Here is a 21,209-nt window from a genome sequence, read left to right as displayed (position 1 = left end):
CCCTGCATGGATCCATGAAAGAGGTGGGCAGGCTGTGGCATGGGCTGCCTCTGTTGATAGTCAAAGCCTTCAAGAACCCCTGGACTTTCCTGTATTGTCAGGGAAACTGACAAGTGGGGGAAAGCAGCCCCAGGGACATCTGCTTATGTCAGTCATGCCACAGCTTGAAGGTGTCTTCTTTGGAGAAGTCATTTCACTATCATACTGAACTTTTTGGAATTTTGTTGAGTCGGTAAACTTAAGTTGGCAGCGGAGCTCGGGATACGTATTGAAGGGTGCAGAAAAAGAGAATCTGGTGACAGTATGCAGGGGTGATGCTGTTATGTGGCTGTGTCTCATCACCCTGAGTACGATTTTGCTCTTTCATTTGTAGGGGTGCACTGTAAGCATGGGTAGTTCGCGACCACATGTAATCCTTTATTGTGCTAACATTGGTTCATTAGATTGTGTACTGTAATACCGTAAAAAGTGAAGTGTTAGGTGTTTTTCAGTGTAAACATGAAGAAATCAGCCTTGCAATTACATGTGGCTGGATGAAAACCTTAATGTGTAGAATTGTACATATGGCTAACGAAGATTTTTGTAATTAATGTGTTTGTGTAATTTGGTGATTTAAACGTGCTCAGTAATAACGTTCATTTATGTTAGTGCCTTATAAAATTATGTGCCATCTTTTATATTGGCCGATTTCGGTAGGCCTGAATCGTATTTTTCCCTGGAAGCTCTCGGATTAGACTCACTAGTAAATTTCATGTGCATGTGGAATTTGTTCTTTCTCACGTTTCTGTTGCAGGTGGAGAAATGCATCCTTGTTAGTTAGAATAATGTCTTTGTTTTAAGAGTTAGGCTTATGGAGGAGAAGATACATTGAACGGCGATGCTGATAATAAGGGACAGTGTTCTTTCTCATCGGACAGATCCTGGGAATCAAGGTCATTGGGCCAAGGCATGGGAGCATCGCTATCACATGGAAAGTTACTTACGAGGAGGTGGCTTGCTTGGATGGGGTGATGCCGCAATATGTTCTGGGACGCGACCCGAACTTTACGACTAGGATTTTGACTCAGTTAAACTTACGTTTGTCTTAAGTTTAAGTTAAGACCAAAACTTAAATTGAACTGAGACAAAATCTTAACTTTAGTACTCCTAAATGCCTTCTGTGAATACCGAAATTCATAAAGTTAGGATTTTGTCTCAGATTACTTTTGTGAATCGGGCCCCTTGTATTGAAGTTAGGGACAGAGTCCATGGACTTCTGCCTTGCCTTGAGAGAGAGAGAGAGCATCTTAGAACGCGCTCTGTAGCTTTATGCTACTTGACCCAGTCAATGTGGAGGGACTTCTTAGGAAGCCTTCATGTGCTGACACCTTTAAGGAACTTGCCTGGGTAATGCTAAGTAGGGATGTCACTTTATCGGTAGTGTAGGTATGGACTAATGCCTTTCACCTACGAACCCCGATGAAGGATAATTTGGACATTGGAGCCATCATATTCTGTATCTTGGTTCTGGAACTGATTATTCTGTGCATGCTGCACCGTCTCAATTTCACTCGTAGATTTGACTTTGTATTAGTTCCAATGCATTTATACACCCTTGTTTTGAGGTGCTTGTATGTCCAATTGTTCTTGGCTTTGTAATAAACGAACTAAACTTTGGATTGTGAGTCTGTGATTCTTCTGAGTCTTAGTTCATTTGAACAGTTATGAGTAATTGGCTAACAAATTTCCTCCCCTCCACACTTTCATGCAGACAAAAAGAGACATCGGCCTGGGGTCCCAGAGCAAATCTAGAATGTGGAACCTGGCTCCTCCAACCCCCAGAGTTAGTGCAGTCCACGTGGAGTCTGAAGGCACGATGTGCCATTGTGTGAAAGCTATTGCATGTTTCGAAATCCACTCTGGCACCTGGGAAGATTCACAAGGTGAGGAATCTGCAGCTAGAAGAAGCTATCAGAACTTCCAGGTTCATGCTGTCGAGCCCTGCTTGGACTTGAGGTAGGAGGGCTTCAGGGTATACTTCTAATATGACATTTTACAAAGTCCCTCATGCAGATGAGTTTGTACAAGAACTCCGCTTTGTTTCAAGGGCCACGCAGTCTAGTATCTGAAAGTGGACGCAGGAGTGGATCAGAAGACATTATAAACAGAGACATGGCAAATTTGAGGACTTCCTCAAAGTGTTGTTCGGAGGATTTAAGATGACTTGCAGTGGAATGCAGGAGCCTTTGGGTGTATGCAGCTTCATATGAAGAAGATTTTAGTATCTTTAGCAGATGTAGGCTGGTGGTGCGGTTGTCATCATAATATCTGAGAATTGTGGGCAGCAGCGGTGGTTTGCAGGGTGTGGAGAATCTCAGTTGGGCATCCACGTGTTGACACCTGGTATGATAAATATATCATGATTAAATTCCATGTATGGACAGTACATGTATATAAAAAGTGTCTCTGCTAAGAGTATATGGGAAAAAACAGAACTAACTACCGTAACATATTCCTGAACGCTATTGGTCGGATACCCTAAAAATAGGCTTGCCAAAACTTTTTATTAGACATTCTCTATCTGTAACTCTGGATCTTGTTAACTAACGGACAAAATACGTGTTGCATCCGGTGATATTGGGTGGTCGACTAAAAACTTTCAAAGAATTAAATAATAACAAAAACGGTGCAAAAGTAACTACTTATATGGTTCAATCCAGTACACCGAGGAGGGAAACAGCGCGTCAGTTGTTAAACAGCGTGGGTTAGGATGGTGAATGCTTGAGACAGCAGAGACAGCTCTCCGTTTTCATTATATACCCAAAGTAAGGCAGCAGAATTCCAGGTGTTGCATTCTCTTTAGCACCCAGGTCCAGCACAGTTAATTCGTTTATGATTCTTATGTTGACCAAAGACAACCCGGTAAAGACTCATCAACCAACAATGAGGGTGGTTCCAGTCAATGTCGTCCGTGGTCCATTTCATGACGAGACCCTCATTGCTCTTGACCGAATGATTTTGGGAGGAGAGCCTGGTCATGTGATGCTATTAAGAGGATTAAAGTGCAAAACACAGCCAGCCGCTTTCTCTACCCTGAGGTCAGGTAATCCCCTACTAACTATGCTATTGAAAAATACCAACAGGAAAGACTTTCCCTCGTAAATCGTGCCGGGCACAGCAGAGAAAATGAAGTTCCAGAGATTAACCCTGCCGGGTCCGCGCGCCGCCTGTTGCACGGCCCCAGCCTACCCGATTAAACCATCTCCGAGTAATTCTGCCTGACATTGAGGTAGATTAATCAGTGACCTCCTGCGATGGAGGGCTGCACTCCCTACCTCCGGAGCCCTGGTCTGCTGTGATCGACAGCTACGAACACAGACTCACATACCCGTGCGCGGAAGTTGTCCGTTTCCAAACCTGGATGGGGGTAAGCGCTGGCTCCAATCTTACTGCCACCAGCTACTGGACGACCCCCCCGCGGAAAGCCTGGTACACGCCAACCCGACCAAAAGCGGAGGAGGAAAAGGGATGACCGCCCCAGGTGTAACCTTCCGCCCCGTTAATGACGCACCTGCAGGGACAATGAGGTACGTCCCCTCTGGACCCGTTTCCAGCTTACTACCACAGGATGTTTACCATAAAATAGAGCGTGCTGCTGAAAATATGTATGTAAAGAATTTGTGAATCATCTCGAGGGTGACCCAACTGTTCATTCCTCTGTTGTTGATAAATCTTATGCCATTGTGTTCATAAATTTTTCGCACCACGAAACCATTGTAAATGTTTGGATTTTGCAAATAAATTGTTCAGTTTTAGCTGTGAGTGGAACAGCATTGGTGAGTAACATGCTAGTCTTTAATGGACTCGGTTGTTACTACTTGAATAACAATTGAGGCAGTTCACAAGTATTAATTCACGTTAGGTCGGATTTCTATGTATTTATCATTGTTGATCTTAAATTTTGGCCATTCGTAAATAAAGTGCAACTGTGCATGGGTACGTAACATTTTTGTTTTCATTGGGAACGTCGTTTTCTCTGTGGGGAAATCCTTTACCTACATCCCACTGCATAAAGGTTTTCCTCCTCATTCTCACTGAAAGCTGCTTACTCCTGTGTTTCTCGGGTGGGAAGTTACTTCCAAGATGTATGTGAATACCCAAAAATACGTCTTAATATGTGGTGGTTCACGGCTTATCTATCGTGGCTCAACAAGAAGGGTTCACAGTCCCGCTCCAGCCCAACATTAGCATATGTCAAAATGCCACTAAAAAGAGGCCCCGGGAACCAAAATAACAGTGTCCCCAATTAGATAATTAGAAAACAAAAAAGTGGCCCTTGTTTGGAAACTGGGGCATTTTTGAACTTGTAAGGAGACGCTCTATAAATGTTTTGCAAGTTATGGAAGTCTGCATGATCGGAGCTTGCTGCAGGCAATGTTTGTTTTAATATCAGGGAAACCAACAGTAAAAAGCGGCCAAGGTGACAATAAACAGGCCGACAAACAGCCCAAAAACTGGCCCACACATTAACCTGTCAGACCAGCCCATCTGCCTAGTTGCCCGGTCGGCCAGTCTGACCCTGATGACATCAGAAAACATGTCACCACAGCTTATTCGTGAACACGGATTTTGGAATTTTCTTTTGAAATTTGTTTTTGTCTGTAAAACTGGATCTCAGAGATATCAAGTTGTCCTTCTATAGTTGGGTGAGAAGTTCCTACAGCCCCGATTTTCATTGGTTACCGCCACTTGTCATATTACTACTATAAATGTGGCCTAGAGGTACCAGCATGCAAAGTTATCAAGTGGAGCAGTTGAGGATACTCACAACTGACCAGGGACAGTTATTCAGCTCTGTTTATTTTTGCTTGTTTTTTTTTCTTTTGTTTTCTTTATCTTGTGTGTCTGAAAGGCTAAAAGTCAACCCTTTTCATCCAAGCATATCAGGGACAATGACTATGGTGCCACCATTTGCCAAGTTAGGTAGATTTTATATTTTCGCTTTCTTAACCTGGGTTTCAAAATACCTACTCAGGGGGTCTAGATAGATAATATTCGTCGATTAATACAGTATATATACATAAAAAAGTAAAAATGAAAATTGAAAATTTTAAAATGCTCTGTAAATGTGAAGTTAGCATCTTTAGCTTGTTTCATGGGAGAAGTACAAGAATAGTAAGCGTAGCATCTTATGAATGACGGGTGGACTCAATTGACAAAAATAGTGCATGATTTAGGGGCTAAAAGACAAAGTTATATGCTAGAGCCCAGCCTATTGCTTCATATTTTAAAAATAAAACATCATTTTTGAAAGTTCCAACCTTACCAATAAAATTAAAAATTAGCTTTTTGTGTGTTATTTGTAAATAAAAAGATGTTAAAAATGTGTGAATATGTTTGAGAAATACCTCTTTCTGTATTTGTGTGCTTTATTTTAGATTTCAAATCGTAGACAGTGCTTAGGCGGAGATCCACAGCTTTCAGTGGTACTTCAGTGAAAAGAATACGAACCAATGTTATAGCAGATATGGAATATCATGTAATAAATGTTGAATACTTAAAATATTCGTATTTTTATGTATACCGTACTATTGCCTTTTACCACTTCAAATCATTGAACATCACAAGTAGTACTGTTATCAAATTGAATGATTCTCAAGTTATCAACCTTGGAAAGATTTAAATATTTATGAAACACTTTAAAAAAATGAGTAGTAACTATCACCTATAGTGCTCCATGAGGATAAAAAGATGTGCTCTGCCTTTTGCTTTTTATTACTTTTTGTATGGACAAAGTTTCCTGTATTAAAAACATATTTGTTATGTTTTGAAGAGAAAACTTATAACAAAGCCTTCCCAGTACACAATATTTGCACTTTGAGAAATTGCGAAAATAATGTATCTCACTAAAAAAGTTTTGTTGAAAATGTCCTATGTACTTTGCTAAACTTTTATGAGAATCTACGACTGTTAATGTATGTTTAAAAAAAATATATTCTGCCCTCCCCCTTATATTTCATTAATTTTTTCAACCACTTTTTAAAATATTTGTCAGCAATATTTTTTAAACTCGACAAAGCTTAGAAAATACACCACTGACTAAGTGCACACAAAGGTTCACAAAATCACAAACCCTAATATTTTCAGGATAACATGAATAGTTATGCTACAATCAAGTTGACCAAAAAGGCCTTATGGTCCCCTATATGTTCAGTAGTGGAAATCTGCAAGGCCCAAGTAAGGGAACAGCACTTTATGGGGCCGAAATGTGGTTGTTTTCCAACATCAGTCCCCTGAGTGTAGCAGAGAATAATTTTATTAGAAGTCTGATGAGCCTAGGGAAGGGCACAATTCTTGCTCCGCGTACATGTATCTGGGGATTTATGAGATTTCCTCACTGGTGACGTTGAGACCCCTATTGTATTGGATCAGAATCTAGGGCACTGATGAATTGTCCCTCTTAAGAGATGGTGTGTGCAGGATGTTATCTTGGGCAATGGTGGGGGGAAATTAAATGGTTATAGGGCACTCAAGAAGGGTGGGAATGAGTTGGGCAAATGTTGGAGTGAGCCACAATGCAGCCCTAGTTAAAAAGAAGATGGAAGATAAGGCCACCAGGTTCAAGGATCACTCATCTACAGCCTCACAAGGGACCTCAACAAGGGCCTACCTCCTATTGAAACCAGTGTGTAAGGCAGAGGAATCTTTGGATTTTATTTGCCCTGCTCGGGCTCAGTCTCTGTACCTTCAATTTAGGTATGGCTCACTCCCTGTAGCCGTTTTTACTGCTGGTTGGAGAAAGATGAACCAGGCCTATTGTAAAAATGTACACTAAAGTGAGGAGCATCTCCTGTGTTTTTTGCCCACTTTATGTAAAACCCAGCTCCACATGACTTGTCTCAATGTGTAGGCCATTGAGCTCACTCACCAGATGCAAAAGTGAAACCTCCATGATTGTGGTTGTGGCCTGTCAAAATTTCTTCACACAGCATGGTTAACCAGAGGAAGAATGCTATATATCCTAAGAAACCAAGTTTGTATATATTTAGTTGATCTGAATTGCCTGTGGCGGTGGCTGCTGTTTGTAGGTTTTCTATTGTTGGGGCAATTGAATGTACAGTGGCAGTTATTTTAGGAGATTATGCGTTTTTCACATTTTTTATTCTGTTTTTAAAATATGAATGAATTCTATTCTATTTTTTTAGATTTTAAATTGTACTATTTATTGTCTGTTTTTACTGGAATGGCGATGTTCTGATGTATGTTCTGATGATAGAACAAATGTTTCGGACCATCAAATTCATTTGGAATAGTTATGCAACTCTAAAGTTACTGCGAGACCCGGAGAGCTCTGTTTTCTGTCTTTATTTGTAGCATGGGGTGGGAATGGACTTCCTTGCAAGTGCCCCTTTGACTAGATAGAGTGCATACATTTTGCAAACATGAGGCAAATGTTCTTTTGCCTCATTCTGTTGCTTATTTAAATTTGAAAGATGAATCTACGTTTGAGGTAAAATTAGCTTGCTCTGTTTATCTTTTCAAATGCATCATAAATGGTGAAAAACTGGCTTATGGCTTTAGTTTGTTTGAGGGGATTATTTATGGATCAGGTTCTACGCTAGATTTTACAAATATAAAATGAATTATAGCAAAAATGTAAAAGCTTTTGAAAGATTTTTTCAGATTTGTTTTCTCCATTTTTCTACGGTGCACAAATATTCATGCAAGACAGACTGTAGAAAAATGTGGTTGATTCAGCTCCTATTGTGCGCACTGCATAAATAGCAGAAATCAAATATTTGCTCCTGTTTTGCATCTATGTCAATAACAAACTCTGGCCACAAAGGAATGACTCGTCTTGTGAAGGGTTGAAATTGGCAGTTGAGGAGTTGCAACAGCCACTCTGCACACATTCTGGTTTAAGTTTTGGGCCAAAAGCTCGCCCTGGGATGCTTCTTTGCAAGCAGACACATGATGGTCAAAATGGCTTCAATGGTATTACACATATACACACATATATGTGTGGGTGTATATATATATATTCACTGAAAAAAAACATAGGTTTCAGAGACGTTATAGTTAGAAATTAGCATTTAAAAAACCTTAGAAATTCACAGAAAAAACCATAGGTTTCAGGGGTGTTATAGTTAGCTGCCCATTTCACTCGTACAAAACCATAAAAATTCCTCCGTTATAGTTAGTTCTGCTAACTATAACTCACGCGCCCGCAATGCACTGCTGATGATGTCACATATTGCATCATTCATGACATGGTCAGTGACATCACTGATGACATCACTGATGACATCTCAAATGACATCCCTGATGACATCACTGATGACATCATCCACTGAATGTGGTTTAGTTTGAAATTTAAATATGTATTATATATATACCAATCTGTATTGAAGATTGAGTGGATATATAACTGTCTGGATGGAGGATTTAGTAGCTGTCTGACTGTCTTTTTAAGTGAGTAATTAAAAGTGTCTCACTTAATACATGGATTAGTAACTAAACTATGTGAATGTGTGCAGCACTGTCTCTGTTGTTGTATAACATGCTGCCTCAATTGGTCACTAACTACATGAGTGTGTATATTAGTTATTGATTAGTTGAGTGAGTATTTGTATGGGACACTAAGTTTGTGTGTGGTTGGATGGGGTGTGTGTAACTCTATGCATAGATGTGTGAATGGTTGATTGATTAGGTGTATGGGTTTAAGAGTGCATGTGGAAACAGTTGTTTGGGTGACTGAGTGTATTTATTTGTGTGTTGGTGAGCGAATATATGTTTTAGTTGTACATCTTCAACAAAGTAAAAAAATAAAAGGCATTGTATGTGAGAGTTGGTGTATATAAATAAGTTTGTGTAAGAGTCAGTGATTGTGAGAGTAAATATATGAATTAGTGTATAATTGTAATGGTGCTTTGTTAACATATTAACAATGAGTTACTATGTGTTTGAATAAATGAGGTGTCCTTGGATAATTGTGTAAGTGAGTAAATTTAAGTGCGATACATTTTTTTCATGAGTGAGTAGGATGACTGCATAACCGACTAAGATGACTGCTGATGTGTCAATGTCTATATATGTGTATAAGTGCATTTGATAGTGTTCTATTAATTAATGACTGCATGTATAGATGATTCTGTTGTTGAATGGGTAGTTGTGTGTGTAGACTTAGGAATCAGTGAGTGGGTATGTAGTACCTGGTATTGGTGTGTCAATGGTTTCAAATATGGTACTCTGTATTTTACAGTGAGTGATGAAAGGTTATACTAGTGTATGATGTGGTGTATCGGATTGTTAAGTGGATGATGTCATCAGTGATGTCATTTGAGATGTCATCAGTGATGTCATGAGTGATGTCACTGACCATGTCATGAATGATGCAATATGTGACATCATCAGCAGTGCATTGCGGGCGCGTGAGTTATAGTTAGCAGAACTAACTATAACGGAGGAATTTCTATGGTTTTGTACGAGAGAAATGGGCAGCTAACTATAACACCCCTGAAACCTATGGTTTTTTCTGTGAATGTCTAGGGTTTTTTAAATGCTAATTTCTAACTATAACGTCTCTGAAACCTATGTTTTTTTTCAGTGAATTTCAAAGGTTTTTTAAATGCTAACTTTTAAGTGTGATAGTAGTTATATCTATTTTTTTGTACTGATTTTCTACAGTTTTTTAACTGTTTATTTATAAATATTTTATTAATTAAATAACATTATATATTTTTCTGAAAATTGCAAAAAAAAACATTTTTTAATTAAAACTGAAATATTGATTAATTTTCTTGTTTTCATTTTTTATTTTAATATATTTATATCATTTTCTTTAAAAAAAAATTCCAATTTTTTTCGCAGTCGCGCACTCAAAGTGTACACATCACGGTGGGTGCGCGCATTCTAGCCTCCATTTTAGAAAAGTCATGAAGGATCCGCGTGTGGAGTGCGACGGCTGCGTGTTTTTCAGTTACATCATATACATTTAATATCACGTGATATGCGCGATTGGTATGGGACCAGTCTGCGACTCCTGCTCTCGCGCATTCGCGACACATGTGCATCACGGTACGAGATGTTTGCGCGCTTGCGGGTCCCGCGTGACATCATATACGTGCTGGGGCGCGCAGGGTGCGCGACTCCCGCAAAAAAAATGTATGTTCCAAAATGATATGTATGTGTCTTTAATATACATATTAAGGCAAGAGATTATGTAAGATATTCATCAAAATAATATATTTTTACTTATAAGATACTTATATTATTTTTACATATATTTTCGCGAAGTCGGGTGCGTGCGTCGTGAGTGCAGAAAACCAAGTCAGCAGAGCTGCTGTAGAGCTAGAGAACCAGGTCAGCAGAGCTGCTCTAGAGCCTAAGAACTAGGTCAGCAGAGCTGCTCTAGAGTCAGAGAACCAGGTCAGCAGAGCTGCTGTAGAGCCAGAGAAACCAGGTCAGTAGAGCTGCTTTAGAGGGAGAGAACCAGGTCAGCAGAGCTGCTTTAGAGCCAGAGAACCAGGCCAGCAGAGCTGCTTTAGAGCCAGAGAAGCAGGTTAGCAGAGCTGCTCTAGAGCCTAAGAACTAGGTCAGCAGAGCTGCTGTAGAGCCAGAGAAGCCAGCTCAGCAGAGCTGCTTTAGACAGAGAGAACCAGGTCAGCAGAGCTGCTTTAGAGCCAGAGAACCAGGCCAGCAGAGCTGCTTTAGAGCAAGAGACCCAGGTTAGCAGAGCTGCTTTAGAGCCAGAGAACCAGGCCAGCAGAGCTGCTTTAGAGCCAGAGAAGCAGGTTAGCAGAGCTGCTCTAGAGCCTAAGAACTAGGTCAGCAGAGCTACTCTAGAGCCAGAGAACCAAATCAGTTGAGCTGCTATAGAGCCATAGAACCAGGTCAGCAGAGCTGCTTTAGAGCCAGAGAACCAGGTCAGTAGAGCTGCTCTGGAGCCAGAGAACCAGGTCAACAGAGCTGCTCTAGAGCCAGAGAACCAGGTCAGCAGAGCTGCTGTAGAGCCAGAGAAACCAGGTCAGTAGAGCTGCTTTAGAGGGAGAGAACCAGGTCAGCAGAGCTTCTATAGAGCCAGAGAACCATGTCAGCAGAACTGCTTCAGAGCCATAGAACTGGGTCAACGGAGCTGCTTTAGAGCCAGAGAACCAGGTCTGCAGAGCTGTTGTAGAGCCAGAGAACTAGATCAGCAGAGCAGCTCTGTAGCATAAGAACTAGGTCAGCAGAGCTGCTCTAGAGCCAGAGAACCAGGTCAGCAAAGCTGCTTTAGAGAGAGAGAACCAGGTCAGCAGAGCTTCTTTAGAGCCAGAGAACCAGGTCAGCAGAGCTGCTCTAGCTGACACTGACTGACTGACACTGACTGACTGACACTGACTGACTGACACTGACTGACACTGACTGACACTGACTGACACTGACTGACACTGATTGACTGACACTGACTGACTGACACTGATTGACTGACACTGACTGACTGACACTGATTGACTGACACTGACTAACACTGATTGACTGACACTGACAGACTGACTGACACTGACTGACTGACATTGACTGACACTGACTGACACTGACTGAATACTCTCTACTAGTCTATTACTGACTCTCTACTACTCTCTACTACTCTCTCTCTACTACTCACTCTCTACTACTCACTCTCTACTACTCTCTACTACTCACTCTCTACTACTCTACTACTCTCTACTACTCACTCTCAACTACTCTACTACTCACTCTCTACTACTCACTCGCTACTACTCTCTACTACTCACTCTCTACTTCTCTCTACTATTCACTCTCTACTACTCACTCTCTACTTCTCACTCTACTACTTTCTACTACTCTCTACCACTCACTCTCTACTACTCTACTACTCACTCTCTACTACTCTCTACTACTCAGTCGCTACTACTCTCTACTACTCACTCTCTACTACACTCTCTACTACTTTCTCTCTACTACTCTCTACTACTACTCTCTACTATTGACTCTCTACTACTCACTCTCTACTACTCTCTACTACTCACTCTACTACTCTCTGCTGCTCTCTAGCACTCACTCTCTACTACTCTACTACTCTCTCTCTACTACTCACTCTCTACTACTCTCTCTCTACTACTCTCTACTACTCACTCTCTACTACTCACTCTCTACTACTCTCTCTCTACTACTCACTCTCTACTATTCACTCTCTACTACTCACTCTCTACTACTCGCTCTCTACTACTCACTGTCCACTACTCACTCTCTACTACTCTCTACTACTCACTCTCTACTACTCTCTACTACTCACTCTCTACTACTCTCTACTAATTTCTACTACTCACTCTACAACTCACTCTCTACTACTCTCTACTACTCACTCTCTAATACTCACTCTCTACTACTCACTCTACTACTCTCTACTACTCACTCTCTGATACTTTATCTACTACTCTCTACTACTCTCTACTACTCACTCTCTACTCTCTATTACTCGCTCACTACTCTCTACCTCTCTACCTCTCTCTCTACTACTCTCTACCTCTCTACCTCTACCTCTTTACCTCTACACTTCTACCTATACACCTCTACCTCTCTACCTCTCTGTACATGCACACATATGCACATATATATATGCATATATATGCATATGCATTTATATATATGTATGTGTATATATATATACATATATAAACATATAAATATAATCTGCATATCTATATAAATATAAATTCATGCAAACATATACATATACATATATGCATACATATACATGGTATGTACATGAAAGTTTGAAAAACTCTAATACAAGCAAAGCTAAAAAGCCACCTAATTACAAACAGAATTGCTTTAACTTAAACGAGGGCGAGACCTATTGCATTTTCAATGCTTGTTTACTTTGATTCCATCAAGAAGGCATTCAGATGTGTCACACATTTTCCATAAATTCCGAATGGTAGCACTCTAGTTGCTCATTAGATCACTGTAGTAAAGCTACTGCTCACCAGGGAAGTCTGCTGCTGGTATTGAAAGTGCATGTTTCAGTCTGCATGTCAGAATTTTTTTATGAAAAAGAAGAGAATTTGAGAAGTCACTCAAAATGTGCCCTAATTTTTCTTTTTTCCTCACTAATCATAATTTCTATGGCAATATGAACCTCCTCATTGTGTTCCTTTTAAATTAAACTACTCACTCTCTACCACTCACTCGCTACTACTTTCTACTACTCACTCTCTGCTACTCACTTTCTACTACTCTCTACTACTCTACTACTCTCTACTACTACTCTCTACTACTCACTCTCTACTACTCACTCTCTACTACTCTCTACCACTCACTCTCTACTACTCTACTACTCACTCTCTACTACTCTCTACTACTCTCTCTCTACTACTCTCTCTCTACTACTCCCTCTCTACTACTCACTCTACTACTCTCTACTACTCACTCTCTACTACTCACTCTCTACTACTCTACTACTCTCTACTACTCTCTACTACTCACTCTCTACTACTCACTCTCAACTACTCACTCTACTACTCTCTCTACTACTCACTCTCTACTACTCTCTACTACTCACTCTACTACTCTCTACCACTCACTCTCTACTACTCTCTCTCTCTACTACTCACTCTCTACTACTCACTCTACTACTCTCTACTACTCTCTCTGCTACTCACTCTCTACTACTCTCTACTACTCACTCTCTACTACTCTCTACTACTCAACTACTCTCCAGTACTCTCTCTACTACTCACTCTCTACTACTCACTCTCTACTACTCTCTACTACTCTCTCTCTATTACACACTCTCTACTACTTGCTCTCTACTACTCACTCTCTACTACTCTCTACTACTCTCTCTCTACTACACACTCTCTACTACTTGCTCTCTACTACTCACTCTACTACTCACTCTCTACTACTCCCTACTACTCACTCTACTACTCACTCTCTACTACTCACTCTCTACTACTCCACTACTCTCTACTAATCACTCTCTACTACTCACTCTGTACTACTCTCTACTACTCACTCTCTATTACTCTCTACTACCCACTCTCTACTACTCTCTCTCTACTACTCACTCTCTACTACTCACTCTCTACTACTCACTCTCTACTACTCTCTACTACTCTCTACTACTCACTCTCTACTACTCTCTACTACTCACTCTCTACTACTCTCTCTACTACTCTCTACTACTCACTCTACTACTCATTCTCTACTACTCATTCTCTACTACTCTCTCTCAGCTACTCAGTCTCCACTACTCACTCTATACTACTCTCTACTACTCACTCTCTAATACTCACTCTCTACTACTCTCTACTACTCACTCTCTACTACTCTCTACTACTCCCTCTACTACTCACGCTCTACTACTCTCTACTACTCCCTCTACTACTGACTCTCTACTACTCTCTACTACTCTCTACATCTCACTCTCTACTACTCACTCTCTACTACTCACTCTACTACTCTCTCCTACTCACTCTCTGCTACTCTCTCTACTACTCTCTACTACTTTCTCTCTACTCTCTACTCTCTATTACTCATCCTCTACTCTCTACCTCTCTACCTTTCTCTACCTCTCTCTCTACTATTCTCTACCTCTCTACCTCTTCCTCTCTACCTCTACCTCTCTACCTCTACGTCTCTACCTTTACACCTCTACCTCTCTAGCTCGCTCTACACGCACACATATGCACATCTATGCATATGTATTTATATATATGTATGTGTATATATATACATACATATATAAACATATATATAATCTGCATATCTATATAAATACAAATATAAATGCATGCATACATATACATAAATGCATGTTATGTACATGAAATTTTGAAAAACACTCATAAAAGCAAAGCTAAAATGCCACGTAATTACAAACAGAATTGCTTTAACTTAAACGAGGGCGAGACCTATTGCATTTTTTACTTTGGTTCCATCAAGAAGGCATTCAGATGTGACACATTTGCCATAAATTCTGAATGGTAGCACTCTAGTTCCTCATTAGATCACTGTAGTAAAGCTACTGCTCACCAGGGAAGTCTGCTGCTGGTATTGAAAGTGCATGTTTCAGTCTGCATGTCAAAATTCTTTCATGAAATAGAAGAGGATTTGAGAAGTCACTCAAAATGTGCGCTAATTTTTCTTTCTGCAGCACTAATCATACATTCTATGGCAAAATGAACCCTCTCATTTTGTTCCTTTTTAAATTAAATGTTTTAAGAGTTACCACTTTATTCCAATCAAGATGGCTTTAGGTGTGCCATACGTTTGTCATAAGTAGGAGTGGTAGTGCTCTAGTTGTTCTTTGGAACACTCTAGGAAGCTGCAGTAGAACACAAAGGAATCAACTGACAGTCTCTGCCCTTGTTGGATGTACATGTTTTACTGAGAATGTCAGACTTCATTCTCACATGACTGAGAAAGATAATGTGAATTTACAGAAAATATGCTCTCAGTTTAGCTTATAGATCACCTTCCAAACCTCTGTGGGAAAAGCATGTGAAAATAGTTTTCTCTCAAACATGATTCATGATATCCCAGCAGAAGGCTTTTTCACATGGTAAAATCACCTTAGAACATACCACAATTCCTAAAATGAGTATGGTACCATCAACAAATGATTTATAATGTAACTAAAGTCTTAAAACCTTCTATTAACTGCAATGCTTTTTAATGAGGTGCTATCATGTATATTGGTCCCAAGATGGCTACCAACACTTCTTGGATGAAGTGCTGACAGTCAATCAGATCTCACAATGAGATGTGTGGTTAGGCTCTGCCCAGATATATATGTGATTTTACTTTTGATTTTCTCAGGAACTACTGAACGGATTTACACCATATATGCAAAAGGCACATGCCTGACCTGAGGACTACCTCTTTGCCAAATTTCAAGTAATTCTGTTCAGCCGTTCAGGCTGTACCTTCGACTAAAAGTCCTATGGGAAAATGCATGGGGAAAACGTGTTTTGGGACCCCCCTTTTTTCTCAGCCCCCGCTTGACGAATCACCCCGAGACATTCAGGGTAGGAGCTGAGCGGAGCGCCCCATTAGTTTTGAAAATTTCACGAAGATAAGTCAACCGGCGCCAAAGTTATTCAAAATAGAATTTTCAGATTTCCTATGGGAACTCGGTCCTAACTATAACTATCTACTGGCGACCGCCAGTAGATAATATATATGGACCCGGTCGGTGAGTCTGTGCCCACCGGTATATTTGTTTAAAGTAAAAGTCCATGCTTGTAATTTCTCACGGCAGCACGAGCGTCAAAGCAAGAACCTTAATTTAATGCGTGCAGCTTTACGAGCCCGAAAATAAATATGTTTTCAAATGAATAAAGACAGGCGGAGGCAGCACAAGTCTTCAAATGTGCCCCGACATCCCGTGTCGAAAAGGATCAGGCAAACAAAGAACCCAGTTCACTCGAGAATCAATTTGTCAAATTAGAGAGACTTTTGGAACGAGAAACACGGAAATGGTGGGAGGCCACCTCGCTCCAACATTATATCGACGTACAACGTATACCTCGAGGTTTACGTATTTATACGATTCCTTCTTATGAAAACCCGGACCCGGCGCTGCTAGAGGAATGGGCTGCATACACAACGGAATCTTCAGTTGGCATGCTTAAAATTCTGATAAAGTTTGCATGGAGCGACCGTGAAAAATGTCTCAAAGAAATCGAGGAATTGGAAGCCATTATTGCGACTAACCCGGATACAAAAACCAAAGATGAACTCAGACAAGCAATGAAGGACCGGTTGATAAACTACCAAGAAAAAATCAAGACACGCAAGCATACGAAATTCAATAGAGATGCAAGGGACTACGAACAAGGAAGAGTACTTACTTTTGCACGAAAGTTTGATGGGCCAAGGAAAGCGCTCAGAAGGATTGTTCCTCAAGATCAGGAAATCCAAGATACCTCTGAATCAAACGTGAGCACAGACGCAGAGCAATCAGGGGAGGAATTTAGTGAAACAGCCATGCCCTCCTCAATACAAAGTCGTTTTTTAGAGGAGTTCAAACTAATGCGCAACTCACGACAAAGAGGGGGACGCGGCAGGTTCCAAACAAGGAGAAGAAATGCGGCCGGAAAACAAGACGGGGCGGCCACTCAAAGCCAAAATCAAGGAATCGCCTGGCAAACCCGCAGCAAGAGAGGATCCAAAAATTAGAGAACCCTGATAATCTCACTATTGTTAACTTGACTCACAAACAACTAACGGAGGAACAAGAATCTGTTCTTAAAAAAGGCCTAACTTTCTGTCCAGCAAAAAGGTGTGAATATACACAAACACGGATCGATCTATATCTTTTTTCCAGGAAGTTAAAATTGATGAAATTTTTCAAATCCAAAAACGTGCAAGGAAATATCAGTGGCGCACCTCAGCAGATCTCTGTCCCTGATCCAACAACAACCCTTACAGGGGATGACCTTGAAACACTGTGTGTACTTTCCAGTCAAGAAACAATGGGATTAGGTGCTACTAAAGATATTTCCCGTATCCAAAGTTTTGGTATTGAACAAATTGCTCCAAAAACCCATTTCAAGCAAATATCAACCTTTGTTCCAGTTACTCCTTACGACTCTATAGATATCTTTGAGGAATCAGTGAAGAAAGATCTCATGGAATTGAGACTCTCAGAATCTACGAACTTATCCAACAACCTTACTGTGAAAGAAAGGACTGCTCTGTCACAACTAATGGATGACCCAAACATAATTTGTAAACCCTCCGACAAAGGAGGGAATGTGGTATTAATGACGAGAAAGTTTTATGTGGAGGAGGCAATGAGATTACTCTCAGACAGATCATGTTATTCTCCTATTGTTAAATCTGAGTATATTGCAAGTATCAATGAATATCATATATTGATTCAGAAATGGTTTGATCGACATATGCTCAATTTTGATGAATTCAAATATCTAACATGTCCATATCCCACTACAGCTACTTTCTATCATTTACCCAAAATCCATAAAAATCAGGACAGACCGCCAGGTCGCCCTATCGTGTCATCCATTGGGTCATTAACAGAGCATATGTCTCAGTACATTGATTTTTTCTTGAGGGAGTTTGTGGTAACATTGTCTTCCTATATCAAAGACATGACGCATTTCATCTGTAACATTGCCAATACACCTTGGGAGTCTGACATGCTCATGATTGTCTTGGACATTACAAGCCTCTACACAATCATTAAACATGAGCATGGTGTGAAGGCAGTGGAATATTTTTTGAAGGAGAGATCCCTCCAATTCGCTGAGCACAATATCATGCTCACTGAATTTATTCTGTTCTGCCTCAATAACAATATTTTTTTGTTTGACAAACAACACTATCGTCAGATCCAGGGTACAGCCATGGGCACCTGCTTCGCCCCCAGCTATGCGAACCTATTCGTAGGCTGGTGGGAGAGACAGGTGGCCTGGGCTGATACATATGAACATTGGACTAAAAATGTTGTTTTATGGTATAGGTACATAGATGACCTGTTTATCTTGTGGAAGGGACCTAAGGATGAAGCTGAAAAATATATTTCAGCACTTAACACAAATACTTTGAATCTTCATTTATCTGGACAAATTAGCACGCAACAAGTCCCCTTCTTGGATCTTAAAGTCTTTGTCCAAGACGGGAGCATATGTACCACTCTCTTCAGAAAAGAGACTGCAGGGAATTCAGTATTAGAAGCACAGAGTAGCCATCAAAAATCTCTAAAAAACAGCATCCCTTACGGCGAATTACTACGCCTAAAAAGAAATTGTTCCCGTGAGGTTGATTTTCAATATGAAGCATCATCTGCCATTGAAAGATTTCGATCATGTGGCTACTGTCCTAACCTACTAATGAAAACCTTAAGTAAGGTTAACAAAATCTCAAGACAATCCCTACTAGACACAAACCGTGCTAAGACTAGAACAACATCAGAAATTTGCAGATTTATTACAACTTTCTCTAATGAGACAAATACCCTGAGAAAGATTCTTTGCCGGAACTGGCACATTCTGAAAACAGATGTAATAATAGGTGACATCTTACCACCCTATCCACAAATAACCTTCAGAAGATGTAGATCCTTAAAAGACAAATTGGTTAACAGCCACTATGAACCTATTCCTTTGTCCAACCTATCAGTAAAGTCTCCGGTTTCTTCCCTTGTCTGAAATGTAAGGCGTGTAGGAACAGTAAAAAGGTATCTTCATACAATGTCCCCGGTATGAAAAAACCGAGACCAATCAACAAATTGATGACTTGTAATACGCCATTTAGCGTTTACTGCCTTACATGTCCTTGCCCAAAGCAATATATTGGCAGCACGATCCACCCCACAAAAAAGCGCATCCTAGAACATGCCAGAGCAATTGAAAAACAAGACACCTCATACCCTGTAGCAAGACATTTCGCACAACATCACAATAGTGACAGAAATCTATTGTCGTTTTTCTGCCTTGATCATGTCCCAGTCAGTGACCGAATGGGAAATCGGGAATTGAGGCTGAGGAGATTAGAATCTCGCTTTATTATTGACCTTCAAACCACAACACCTTATGGTTTGAATACAGAGGAGGAACTGTCATGTCACCTAGGTAAACGCTGAAACAATATAATTTTTCGATATTTGGGGACTAAGATGGCAGAGTGTTTTTCCTGCTTCACTGTGATGAATATATTATTGTCACTTTATGCCCATACAGGGCTCAATTATGTCTAGAGAGTCTGAAATGAATTATATGTAAATATTTACTTTTTGTTAAATGCAGAATCTTGCATTAATTATTGTAGGCTGACTTGACTCATTCAGGGTAATAATTCGCCTTAAATTGACCGCCTGTCTAATTATTTACTTTATTGGTTCCAAAATGCTTTTTTCACTTGTAATAATGAATTAAGAATTATTTACTTGTGATGCAAAATATATAGTATTTTTTCAAGTGAACGAAAGTCCGATCTAAACTGTATTTTTAGTCTTTTCACTATGTTTATGTTTAAGTGAACCAGAACTAGATCATGTGAACCGGATATAATACTGCTCACGTAACCTGCACATTGTAACTCAGTCGAAAAAGGCGCGAACGCCGAAACGCGTCCTGGTGTTACTGCTGCTATCTCGAAACAATGCAATAAATAATCGCATCGAGAAACCTTGCTGAGTGCGATCTCCTTCATTCTTTGAGTGAAGTCCTTGGAGCTCTATATATATATATATATGCAACTCCTTGAACTCCTCGAACCTCCGCTACAAACACACAGCAGCAGCGGCGAACAGAGTAAACGGACCCCAATTGCTGGCAGGAAGATTTTATTTCTGCTCCTCTGCTTAGTGACGCGTTTCGAGCACAGCCGTGCCCTTGATCACACACAGGTAACAGTTCGCCAAAGCCATTTAAACATACAGGGTGAGTTCACTTCCTGTGTCAGGTGATCATAGACACAAGAAAAAGACTTGCAAAGAAGACAGATTATGTACATTCCATTATACAATCACCATAAATTGCTTAAATGCATCACGCAATTACTAGATGATGTATGCAATATATCTGTATAAATACAAATAAAATTAAAACAGCATCATCGTTAAATATATATCACTTGGTTCACTTTGTACAATTCAAAGTAAAAAATAATGCAAATACATATATAAATATATTTACAACAACACTGGTAATGGATAAAAGAATGTAACACGATATAAAAACTGTTAATAAATAGGATAAAAATATCACTAATAAAACAGAAAAAATAGTGCCACATAATCCAGTAATGAACCAGCGAAGGTGATACATAACAGCCTGAATGCTAGTGATAGATATGAATATGGCTTGAGTGTGGTTATTACATGTCTTAATGCATAGTCTGAGGTAGAAATAAATATAAAGTGCCACAATTATGTGCGAAAGCATGACCTGATTTATCCTTTCCTTCAAAAAGTCTATTTTCATCTCTATTGAAAAAAGGAAAATCTACAATAAGTAAAACCCATGAAAATTCCCTAAAAGATCCTGAAAGAATCTAAAAAATCTAAAAAACCAAAAATGTGCAAAACGAGCAAAAGCAGCTGGAATTCTATAATAGTACTGACAAAAAAGACAAAATAGAGCCAATTGAAGACCCTGCAAGATATTACGAAGGAGTGAGGGCTGGGTAAGCAAAGATGTGACTAAAACAACTACAAAAATCTACCAAAACCCGTAAAAAAATCCATGAAAATT

General features: G+C 40.0%; 1 protein-coding gene across 1 annotated transcript in view; it reads left to right on the top strand.

Annotated features, from left to right (window-relative positions):
* The first annotated feature begins 3,352 nt into the window (after positions 1-3,352).
* LOC146856904 (G protein-activated inward rectifier potassium channel 4-like) overlaps positions 3,353-21,209 on the top strand; it is a 336,214-nt gene continuing 318,357 nt past the window's right edge. The window contains exon 1 of the mRNA XM_085646777.1: positions 3,353-3,566. The gene's annotated coding sequence lies outside the window, so the exon portion shown is untranslated. The remainder of the gene's footprint in view (positions 3,567-21,209) is intronic.

This window comes from Triturus cristatus, chromosome 3_2 (assembly GCF_964204655.1).
Source record: "Triturus cristatus chromosome 3_2, aTriCri1.1, whole genome shotgun sequence".
NCBI classification, from domain to species: domain Eukaryota; kingdom Metazoa; phylum Chordata; class Amphibia; order Caudata; family Salamandridae; genus Triturus; species Triturus cristatus.
Note: the sequence above shows the minus strand (reverse complement) of the source record. Positions and strands in the feature narration are given on the sequence as shown.